The sequence below is a fragment of the Hibiscus syriacus genome, unplaced genomic scaffold (assembly GCF_006381635.1).
Source record: "Hibiscus syriacus cultivar Baekdansim isolate YM2019G1 unplaced genomic scaffold, ASM638163v2 tig00110160_pilon, whole genome shotgun sequence".
Lineage (NCBI taxonomy): Eukaryota > Viridiplantae > Streptophyta > Magnoliopsida > Malvales > Malvaceae > Hibiscus > Hibiscus syriacus.
This window is the reverse complement of record NW_024062608.1, coordinates 3,643,439-3,655,839: the sequence shown is the minus strand read 5'-3', so window position 1 is coordinate 3,655,839 and position 12,401 is coordinate 3,643,439. Positions and strand designations below refer to the sequence as shown.

The window sequence follows — 12,401 nt, the reverse complement described above, 5'->3', positions numbered from 1 at the left end:
TCAAAGTGTCATGACAATTTTCAACAGTAGGACAACAAAATAAGAATTGAATTTCAACCCTCAGAAAAATTGACTTCAACATGCTAGACATATCAAGAATTCAAGTACTTTTCCCTAGGTCAAGATTCTTTATGGTGTTGTGTGTGTGTGATTGTATCTAATATATACTTAACGAATTTAGGCAATTTCTAATTGAGTTCCCTAGTTTTGTCTTGGCATTTACTCATTCATTAAGTACATTTACACTCTCTTTTCACTTACTACACATTTTTCTTTTTTTCACTTCTTTTTTTTCTTTTTCTTACGCTACTACGAATGGAGTCAGTTCATCACACCTACCATCCCACACTCTAAATGAAAGGGAGCATACATTCTACCCCCAAGCTAGTCAGGTAGAGTCATCCCGTGACTACTTTCATTCACTCGTGTGTGCATGGATGTCATTTATTAAAAAGAGTTCCAGCCAATGCCACGGCAAAGAGGAGTGTCCCTCTATAGCTATGTCGAAGCATTTATTAATGATTAAACAAAATTCAGACATAAGGGAGTTCTTAAGCAGTGATTTATCATTTAAGCATAATATCATATTTTAATGCCAAGGCTAACCAGAGTTCTTTCATAAAAATTTCCTAAGTTCCTTAAGTATAGAGAACATACAAATCATGTAAGAATAATTCACAAAGCATCAATCCCTAGAGTTAGTTCTATCATTTTCAACAGTCATTTGCATTCAATTTTCAGCCTAACAAGTTAACCATCATCGGGTATCATTAAAACATTTCATCTAACTGTCCTATCATTTACTGATGCCATGGCATAACATTATGTTAATATTATCATGCACATGTTCTACAAAGAACACTACCTCCCCCAAACTTGAGAGAAGCATTGTCCTCAGTGCTGAATAAAAACTAAGTTAAAACAAGACTACATGTTATGCGATGCAATACAATGCAAGGTACCTTGTATTCCTAAGATACTGGTGGACTCACGCTAGCAGTGCTAGTAGTATTGCGTCTGGTGTACTTCCTCAATGATGTGGGGCTTTTGTCAGGATCAGAATTGGGTTCAGCGGGTGGTGTGCTAGGGCTTTCAGTGTTCTTAGATATTGAGGTCTCTATACGCCCAACAGATGACTTCAGACGTCATTTAGTCCATGTTGACTGGGTTAGCATCCTCTGGCTTGGGTGTACTGTCTTGTTGAGTGACATTTGGAAATGTGGTGGCATCCTCAGATGCTGGTAAAATCACGTCCATGATGACTGGAGGATTATAAGTCAAATGTAGGAGCATCTCCTTATGAAAAAGTGCCACGACTGCGTCTTGTTAGAGCCTCAATTGCATCTAGCTTTGCCGTGGCATATTGCTTTACAGCAGCCTGTGAAGTTCCCTCGTGAGATTTCATCATACTCATCCTCCAAAACACCCTTCGTCCTAAAAATAAATAATATTAAAATTAAAATAAAGAAATAAAACAAAGAAAAATAAACAAACAAACACTCACAACAAAACAAAACTTCTAAAACATAAATTAAAAAGGGTTCAAGGGATGCAAACTCCAAAATATTATGAATTGTTATGGCATTTTTGTCGCGTTCGATTGGAGCACCAGTATAGACCAAAATGCTCCACACATATAACAGCACCACCTTCAGTGTAAGTCAATAGAACCTAATTTGTAGGACCTTTGCAGTAGTCCTCTCTTTTCTCTCCCCGTTGCCGTGGCATCTTTTAATTGCTTGAACAACAAAGTCGTTCAAGAAGTAGGGGTCACCATCCTACATCAATCTGTTCTTGCCCTGGCTATTCAAGTATGGAAGCAAAACACCACTAACGAGAAAATTTATAATATCAGCATACCACGACAATGTCGTGGTAAATAATAATTTCTCATCAGGGAATTGTTTCTCCATTTTATTCCTTAATGCTTTAACAATTTCTAGCCTAGAAAAATGGGTAACTAATTGGGGTTGAGTAAATTCAATGAAATCAACAGGTTTAGATTTCGTACCTGGTCTACCTATGAGTAAGCTGGACTGACCTGTCTCCTTTAAAATATCCTTAAGCTCATCTTTGTCTTCTTCATCGAGCTTCAAGTACTCACAAGTGCCTACAAAATTGTCGTGGCATGATTATGCAGCTTCCCTTTGGTCATCAACTCCTATTAGTGGGGTTTTTTCTTTTGTCGTGGTATTATTTTGCCTGCCATCATTGGGTTTACTCATTGAACCTTCAACTTTGTTCTCTAGCAAATGTGAGTCCTCTTGCAATTGAGATTCTTTATGCATAATCTCATAGTTTGGTTCTTCGAGTGTTTCTCCCCCCAAACTTAGCATCTTCATAGATCTGGGTGCCACTCCCTAAGGTGAATGTACTAAATTGCTCACTGCTTTTAGCCTTAGTGACTTCAGTATTGCTAGGCAATCTGTCTGGTTGGTATTCTTGTAATGCCTTGGCAATTTGACCCACTTTCTTTTCCAAATCTCTCAAGGACAAATTATGACTTTGCAACAATGCCCTTTGGCTTTGTAATAATTCTTCTTGACTCTTAATAGATTTGTCGTGATCTTGTAATAGAGTCTTTGTAGTTGCCATAAAGTCTTGCATAGTGGCCTTTAGAGAACTTGTATTCAGTGAAGATGATGTCCCCTTATTATGCCATGGCATATTCGTTCGAAAGGCTGTGGGCTCATACATATACTATTGTTGAGCGAGATGACTGACATTGCGAGCTCCTTGATTTTCCCATGAGAAATTGGGATGTTGACTCCATCCATTGAAGCTTCCCACATAGTTGATGGATTTTTTATTGTTCAGGCATTCATTCATGTTGATTGCCACAGCATAACAGACATGCCGAGCTAACAACCTTTACTTCTTTCACCTCATTAGAATGTTGCAAATCCTTCAACATATTGGTGATGGTAGAGAGTTGGGGCGATACTGAATCTTTAGTTTCTAACTTGAATGTCCCAGATGCCTTCCTTCTAGTTTCAAACCTTAAAGAGGGAAATTGGTAATCATGGTTAGCAATTTGATCAAGAATGCCAAAAGCCTCTTCAGGTGATTTTTCATGTAAAGTGCCATTTGTCCATGCATCTAGCATCATCCTCGTGGGTGCATTGGCTCCATTATAGAACATCACGACTTGAGTCCAGTCGTGGAATCCATGGTTGGTACATTTGCGAAACGATTCTTTATAGCGTTCCCAACACTCATGCATCGACTCGTCATCAGCTTGGTGAAAAGATGTTATGGCATTCCTAAGATGGTTGTTCATATTCGGAATCCGTAGCAAAACAATTTTGTACAATTTAGCCTAAGACCTTATCGATCCGGAAGGTAATCCATTGAGCCATGCCCTGGTATGATCTTTCAAAGAGTATGGAAATAACTTCAATTCCAGCACATCTTTATGCACATCTCCTTGTGGAAAGGAGTCACAAACCTCCAAAAATGATCGAACATGTTGCCTTGCATCCTCATGAGGAGCACCACCAAACTTTCCAATCAAGTCGACATAACCGGTTTGAGCTCGAATTGGGTTGCCTGAATCTTGGGAGCTATAATAGCAGGTTTTAGGTCATCCAAGATGGGAACTAAGTGATCTTTAATAGTTTGTGGTCGAGCAGCATTCCCAGCATTTGAAATTGTCGTAGCATTTAGAACAGCAGGATCCTTCACTTGATTTTGAACAATATGAGCCTCAGGTTCAATATGAAATAATAGTTCTTTGGGTCTTTTACGTGTCGTGCGACAACGTAACACCTGAAAAAGGTAAAAACAAAAACAAGTAACTATGTACAAAGAAAAGAAATAAAACGGTGCAACAACTAAACTCAACATCATCAATTGCCAATCCCCGGAAACGACGCCAAAAACTTGTTGCGTATTGTGAGTACTATAAAATTATACGCAAATAATGTGCAAGTATACACAATCGCTCAAGTAATAAAGTGATGAGTGAGTATCGTCTCCACATGGATTGGAAGGATATTGAATGAAGTTTATGCACTATTCTATCTAAGTGTAGTTATTTTTGATATATACAAATGTCATGACAATGGATATGTGTATGTTGGTGTATGTGGAGTGATTGTCTGATGGTGTAGCAGGTGGAAATGCAGTGGCAAGAACATATGTTCAATGTTGGAAATGATGAAATGTCAAGGCAATGAAAAGTGGTAAAAACATAAAATAAATAACAAATAAAATAAAAAGAAGATAATCCTCACGTGACAAGCTTCCAATAGAATGAATGGTAGAGATTGATTTGAGGATGCTAAACTTATTTCTCAGGCATATTTAAGCTCTCTAATCCTTACTTGCTCGACATGGCTTTCCTAAAATGTTCTCAAAAGAACCTAACAGAATAGGATGCCAAGGCATCTGCTCTCACTCAACGATGTTGGTCAGCCTACCCTATTGATAAAGACACCCTTTTTAGTCGTTCAAATCCTATCCTAGTGTCTCCCGAGATCTAAGGGATTAGGTTATAATATCCCTAGGCCGGTTCAAAGCCCCTTGAAAAGATTATAACCCATTGCTTATGAGGATCTTGTTTTGTGGTTCTCTCGAATACTTACAAGTATTTTTAGCTTAGGTTTCTCCCGAATACCTAAACTTCATCTAAGAAATGGATATTTCCATGCCTCTTACAAACTTAGATGGTGAAGCATTCATAAGCAAAGCAAATAAAGAACCAAAATAAACTTAAATATACCATTAAAATAAAGTCTAAACATCCATTAAACCAACCACCACCAAATAAGTTAGTTCATGGTGGGGTTAGAAATATTCAAACACAAAGTCATGCAAATATTCGTTCCAAAAACCCACAAATAAATAGAAAAATAGTAGCAAAAAAGGAAGTGAGAAGTACCATTCGATGCGAGTCACCGGAGGTCTCCTCGGCCACCACGAACCACCTTAGCCTGTTAGCTCCTTTCGACACCTAGCTAGCCACTCCTTTAAGCTTTATCAATGGAGGAAAACCCAAGGAAGAAGAAAGGAAAAGGGAAAATAAAAATGAGATTTTTCTGCTCTACTCTATGCGTCTCCTTTCTTCCACACACTCTCTCTCTCTCTTGTGAGGTGTAATATATAATAAAAATATCTAGGGGTAATGATGAGATTTTTGGGTGATTGTTGGGTGCAAAATACCCCTCATACCCCTAGAGTCACACCTTGTGTGTGAACCTTATCCTCCATGTGGCAGTGGTCCCATAACAGGCTGTTACAGCCATCATTTCACGTGCAGAGCCAGCTGGCCTCGTACAGCTGTATCTTTTTGTCGTTTTCTGCGCCAGAAATGCCAAGGCATTTCAATTTGCGTGTGATGCCGCATCATTACTTCCCAAATCACCTATTTTTCTTGTTATTTCCTGCACATCACTAAAAACCACACCTTCCTCCTCATATAACGCCTTAATAAAATAAAATAACCCAACCACAAAAAATGCAATTAAATACAGCTACCTACATCTAAAATGACCTATATGTACCCTTAAACAAAAACGATAACTTAAGAGAAAAGGGCCTTAAAAATAGTCTTTTTACGGAGTTATCAGAGTGTTAGGTTGTCTTCGAAGAGGAAGCAAGAAGAGTAGGGGGAATGTTAGAGTGTTGTTAGAGATGTAATACACGTGTAAGCAGACAATTATTTTGTTAGTATGGTTAGCTAGGTGGTCAGTCTGTTAATAGAAGAGGTTAGTCTGTTAATAGAAGTTGGTGAGCTTAGGCTCGCATTATAAATAAGGTGTACTGGTTAATATGAATGAATATCCTTTCCTGTGTAAATACACCATTGTTAGTAGTTTATCAATAGAGCGGATTGGAGAAGTTTTGGGAAATAGATAATGAGCTGAATCAAATGTAAAGAGAGAATTTGTGGTTTGGAAGATGAATTTGGTGAAGGTAGAATCATTGAAGACGATGTGGCTCAAAATGTGATGGCTGCAACAACTTTAAGATAGTGCAAAGAGACATTGATTCGGCTACAGGAGAAACAGGAGAGATCGATCATGGAAACCAAAGTGGTGAAGAGAAGGATTGAGGATGCCAGGGAGAAGCTGGTTTCATTCAAGAACGAGTTTGTCTTAAACAAAATTGGACCCGAAAATCCATCGGCCAGAGAAGACGAGTCCTTAGTGGAGAATATGAAAGAGAAGTTTGAGGTTGGCCCTGGTGAATCTTTGAGTGTTGCAGGAACGGAGGACACGATTGATGAACTTGCGAACAAGGTGCTTGACTTAGAAACTGCGGTCTCATCTCAGTCTGCTCTTATCTAGAGACAAAGGGTAGAGACTGATGATTCGGAAGTAGATAAATGCTCACTCATTGATGTAGAAAATCATTTGATGAACAAGTTAAGGAAGATGGAAGAGAAGTTGCATTGGATTCAGGACTTGAACCGGAGTGTCGAAGACCGAAACAACGATCTCCAAGCACATTTAACCGAAGCACATTGTAATATCGATTGCTTTTCGAGGGAAATGCATAATGTCAAACTGGACGAGGTTGAATCATCAGAGGACAAGGTCAATGACTGCGACAGGATGATGAAGAATGTGAATGCAGGCAGGGAGTTTGAGGTTTTAGAGAAATCTGAAGACCTGATAATGGCGTAATCTTCTCCGATGACAGTGCACATTCTCGCTTCTGCAAATGAAGGTAGTGTTAGCCATGAAACCTCTAAGCCTTTAGGGAAATCTGAAGACCAGAAAACGGCACAAGCTTCTCCAACAACATTGCACACTCTTTCCAAATGTGAACCGAAAGAACACGAAAGAGAGTCAGAGGATGAACCGGATTGGAAGCAGCTGTGTATGAAAGGTATGGAAAACAGAGAGGAAAATCTATTGACGGAATACATTACAATGCTTAGGAGCTACAAAGATACCAAGAAGAAGCTCATGGAAGTAGAGACAAATAACCAGAATAGCCTGTCCGATATTATGTTGCAGCTGAAGGAACTGAAGAACAGTAGTACAATGAAAGACGAAGAGATTCTGTCCTTGCGTCGGGAATTAAACCTTTCTCAAACAGGTCTAAGCCAAAACAACAATACCGATCAATATGCTGAACCTAGAGTAAGTACTGAGAAATCAATGGTGATTGAAAACTCACTGGTTTTACCAACCAAAGAGGAAGCAAAAGATAACATTGGGATGGTTCTCGGTGATCAGTCTCAAACTCTCTCAGAAATCGAAGAAAAGTTTCTCATGAACATTGATGAACTGCTGGACGAGAACTTGGGTTTCTGGTTCAGATTCAGCACAGCAGTCCAACAGGTACCGAAACTTGAGAATGGGGTGAAGGATTTACAGGCTGAAGTATCGAAACTCGATGAACAAAAAAGAAAGATGGAAGTGGCACTGTGAAAGATTCACTACTGTCAGATGTGACACCATTGTACAAACACCTTACAGAAATTCAGTCAGAACTGAATGGTTGGATCGAAAGAAGCATATTACTGCAAAATGAACTGAGGAACACATTTTTGTCTTTGTGTGACATCCAAGAAGAGATGATAAAGGAATTGAAAGCAAGTGCTGCAGATGGGGAGTTCAAGTTCACAGTTACCAAGCGGCGAAATTCCAAGGCGAGATTTTGAACATGAAACAACAGAATAACAAAGTTGCAGAGGAAATCCAATTTGGTTTAGATATTGCAAGAACACTGCAGCTTGAAGTTGAGAGGACTTTGGAAAAGTTGACTGAAGATTGGGAAATTTCAGGATCCAAGGTCGATCCAAGTGACCAACTACGGCACTTGGATACTTGGTACAGAGTTCCTTTGAGGTCATTAATCTTCGGCATCAAACCGAGAAAGCAAAAGACATCGATAATAGCAAATAGGTGAATCATTCCATCGTGCGTGTGTGAGAGCTTCAAAGATGCCTTCTTCGCTTTTACAGAGAACTCTCTTTTCCATTTCTCATTTTTTGTATGAACCGGAAGAAGGTATTTTCTGATGGCTGTACATGTCTTATAATTTGTAATTACCGACATAAGATTAATATTTTTTTTCTATACGTTCCATTTTACTGCATTTCCCTCCTTCCCTAGGAACTATGACATACCTTCCTGAGTTGGTTAAGCTTCACTTATGAGTAATGGCATATGCAGTGAGCCGTAAAGGCCTCGGATCAAACTCCAGATCCCCCCCCCCTCTCTCCTTTCCAAAGGTCGGACTGACTGAGCTCAGCTCAAACAAAAATAATGCTAAGATGAAATTTAAATACAGTTTCCCCCCTCCCCCCCCCCCCCAGAGTTTCAGAGCTAGGGAAGAGAAAAGCAGGCACATATACCCCAACTTAAAAGAAAAGTTACTACGAGTTCTTATTGATTTGAAAACATAGTATGAATCTTCAATTGACAGATATTACAGTAAAAGTGCCGTATTTTTGGTATAATTCCATATTTTTTTTACTGAACTAAATGAATTATAGAATCATGATTCATTTAGGCCTCTGGTATTATATTGGCTTAAATATATATTTGATTTTTCAATTAAACCATCCATTTCAATTGATATCTAAAAAAATTGTTCTCAAATTAATACTGAAACTCTAATATGTATATCATAAAAAACTGACACCATTGATAAAAAAAATCTAAACAACAGATAAAATTAAAATTAGGATATTAGCTCAGTCCAAAATATGGACTGAATCAGATCAGAAGCATATCCCCATAAAGTGCTGATAGCACGTCGTCTGCTGCATTAGTTTATCGTTAGGGGAAAAAAAACCTCCAACACTCAGCTTTGTTAAAAACCGGATGCCATCTCCTTTAGAAAGTAGGGGGCAACCCAAAAACTCAATGATTTAAGTAGATATACAGACATTCCGACTTTGTCAAATTATACAGGAAACAAGTTAAAACTGTTATTGTAAGACCTTTAAGCTAGAAGAAGGATGCAGCAGCTACACAAATACATTGAATTTCTATCATTTCCAGGTACAATCTCAATTGTCCTTGCTGTCATCCTTAGGAAGCTTTACACCCATCAGTCCAAGCATATTGGACGTTGGACCAGGAACTCCTTGTTGGCAAGAAAATGAGTCAACCAGATTCTTAATAAGGTTGACATCCACATCCACTGGACTAAACTCTTCATCCATATGTTCTGTTACATTGGATGTTCCCTGGAAAGATAAATTCACACATTAAGGACCATGTACCGAGACTGAAATCCGCTGACCGACATATGACATAAGTAAAGTCTACATTTACAATGTTCTATGTGTTTATGCATCTAAAGTGGAGTCATTGGCACTTCCGTCAACATATAGTTCCAATTACAGATTACTACCAGCGGAATGCATGACATGAATTACAAAAGGTAAAATATTGCCATATCATGTTAAGGCCTAGATAAAAATAAACCTCATTTTTATTGGATGACTGCTCATTTGCATGAACGAAGCTTCTCTTGAGGGTAGTATTCCTCAGTTCATCATTCATAACATCAGAATACGAATGCATGAAGGAATCCTCGTGATCAGACATGTCACTTCCATCTTCACCTTCGCCTGCAAGTTTCGTTAATAAATTTCAATCAGTCACTAAATTTAGATAGGGACATCTAATTCCCTGATCATCTGTTAATGCGCCTGCTTAATAGAATAATGTATATACGGTAGGGAAAGGGCAGCCTTGGTTACAAATGCCCCCCCCCCCCGCCAAAAAAAAAACACCAAAGAAGAAAAGGGTCAACTTCATTTTTGAGAAGAGCGTTGTTAGGAGAAGATGACAAATGGTTGAATCTAAGCCCTAAGGGCACTAAATTTGTGAAACAAAATTGCTTTAAACTATGAGCTACAAAAGACAAACCGCCTTGCATATCCCAAGTCATCAAAACCGTCGTTGACCTTCAGTAAAATAATTCCTAACAGGCCAATATAAAACAAGGAATCAAATTTCACCCATTCCCAGGTGTATCCTAGAAACAAAGCAATGTCTCAGATGTCTAAATCATATACATTCAGAAACATATAGAGAAAATTAAGGTGTTGAGTAGACATGAAAAATAAACGAAACTTAATTATGAATAATCCATAAAGTTTCAGGCCAAAAAAAGTTTATGTATACATATCACTGAAAATAGATTATTATCATAAAAGAAAGTTATGGCAAATTAACTGTTTCACAGAGCAATAGTGTATCTTCCCTGTTTGCACCAGAGAGAGAGAACAGTTTTTCAGTGTGACATATCTAATTAGCTTGTATATGCTCCTCCCACGCCACACTGTATGCTAAAAAAACTTGCAACTAGGCAATCCTATAGAAATGTTAACTATCACTCATCAATTAAAAAGAGTTCTTACCAAAATCCATGTCTAAAGAACCTTCGTCGTCATCCACATCACCAGTCAAATTTTCATCACCTCGGCATTTTATTACCGACTCCACATCCTTCATAAAGAGCTCCACATCAAGTTCAACTTCTCTAGGATCCCTGCAAAGGGAGTCGTAAAAAAGTTTATAATGCTGTGACTGAACAGTGGTTATAGAGCACAAAACTTATACTCGGAAATTTTATAATACACACATCAAATTAGGAACAAATTTCAAAAAGAACTACGTTAAATTAAAAGGTCCACCAACCTGTCTACAGGAACCTCAGCTCCCTCATAACTTGACATCTTATGGATAAAGCCCTGCATGGTTTTCACAAGCTCACTAAGATCAAAATCTTCACCTTTTGAGCGGGATGATGCACCAGTATCCTGCTGCTCCTTTGACTTCTTTTTGTGTTTAAGCTCATAAAGATCCATCTCATTTTGCCTATCCTGGAGAGCAGAGTTCAACTCATCCTCTCCACTGTAAAGCCAAGAATCATCATCGGAAGGTGGAATATCCTCATTCTTAAAATCATCAGCTGAATAAGGTAAAGAAAGAATCTCATCTATTTGTCTCACAGGAGCATTCAAAAGTTCACTGCGACAAAAAACACAGGCTCAGGCTCAGAACTATAACAGCAATTTTTAAAAAATGAGGTAAGAAACCAAAGACATACCGGGTCTTGGAAAACAAAGAACTGTTCCTATAATACTCTTCAGCTTTCTCCGTCAACATATTGTACTCTTTAGAGCCAGGAATCAACCCTTTGAAATACCCACTCTTCTCCAAGCTCTCTTTGTACATTTTCCAGCCACTCCCTTTCCCTTCTTCCCCTTCTTTCTTCTTTTCCTGATACATCATCTCAAACCCACACGCTATTTTCATCCCCAGCTCCGCCTCCAAGTCACCCTTTTTCGGCGGCATCGGATAACACTTCGGCGCCTGAAACCTCTGCTGCATCAGCTGCGCGTACATCGCCATCGACATCTTAACCGCCACAGTAACCATCTCCACTTCTTTCCCTCCCTTCAAAAACCGTTCCATCTTCGCCGCGTGTTTCATCGAATCCAGGTCGCGGTCGTAAAATCCTTCCACGGCTAAAGAAATCAGTAACGGCGTGTTTCAACACTTGCGCTACCGTCACCGGAACCCTAACCCTCACCATATGCGTGTTCAGTTTCGCTTTCTCCGGATACCCCGCGATTCTTCTTTGTATGGCGGATTGCACAGAATCCGGCGCGACAGCTTCGTTTTCAATTAGGAAATTTAGGGATTCGGTTAGGGTCGGGTTAGGGAGGGCGGCTTCGGAGATGATATGGAGCTTCCCGCGTCGGATAAATGTGCGGTTTTGAGAGTTTTCAGGGTTTAGCCAACGAGGGAGATGGTAAGCGGCTTCAATCAAGAGGAACTCGCCATCGGAATCGTGGACTTGGATGGAAAAGGAAGGGAAAGAGGCGGAGATTCGGAAGAGAAGGAAAACGGTGAACCATTCGTCGTTTAGATTGTCACCAAAACGGAGGTGGCCTTGGAGGTGAGGGAATGGGTGGAAGGAAATGGAGAGGTTGAAGGGTTCGTGCTGCCAAATGTAAGAGGAAACCAAAGGGGAAACGGAATCGAGGATTTGGAGGTGGAGGGATTGAAGGAAGTCTTGCGAAAGGGAATTGTCTGGGTATATGGAGTAGAAGATAGTGTCGTCTGGGAACCGAGAAGAGGCTTGAGTTAATGGATTGGGGTTGTTCGCGGCTAAGAATGGTGGCCGCGTAGCCATGGACGGGGACTGAAGCGGCGAACTTGAAATACTTGGAGAACACCTGAAAGTTCCTGAAGGGGATTGGATTGGAATGGAGAGTTCGAGCGAGCAGGATTTATACTACGCGGGCAAATGCCACGTCTTTTACTTTAAAAAATAGTCCACGTTAATTTATTACTAATAAAGCAAATGGCTTAATGAATTTGTCTTTAGCTCAGTTACCGGTCCTTCAAATGTTATTATCAAGCAAAGTACTATTTGCTCTTAATATTAATGGAGCGGTTCATCCTATCTCTAGTCAA

General features: G+C 39.4%; 2 pseudogenes; one reads left to right on the top strand and one right to left on the bottom strand.

Annotated features, from left to right (window-relative positions):
• The window catches only part of LOC120216534, a 40,539-nt pseudogene extending 32,676 nt beyond the window's left edge, over positions 1-7,863 (top strand).
• A 1,022-nt stretch (positions 7,864-8,885) lies between these two features.
• Positions 8,886-12,132, bottom strand: LOC120216412 (annotated as a pseudogene).
• Positions 12,133-12,401: the final 269 nt, after the last annotated feature.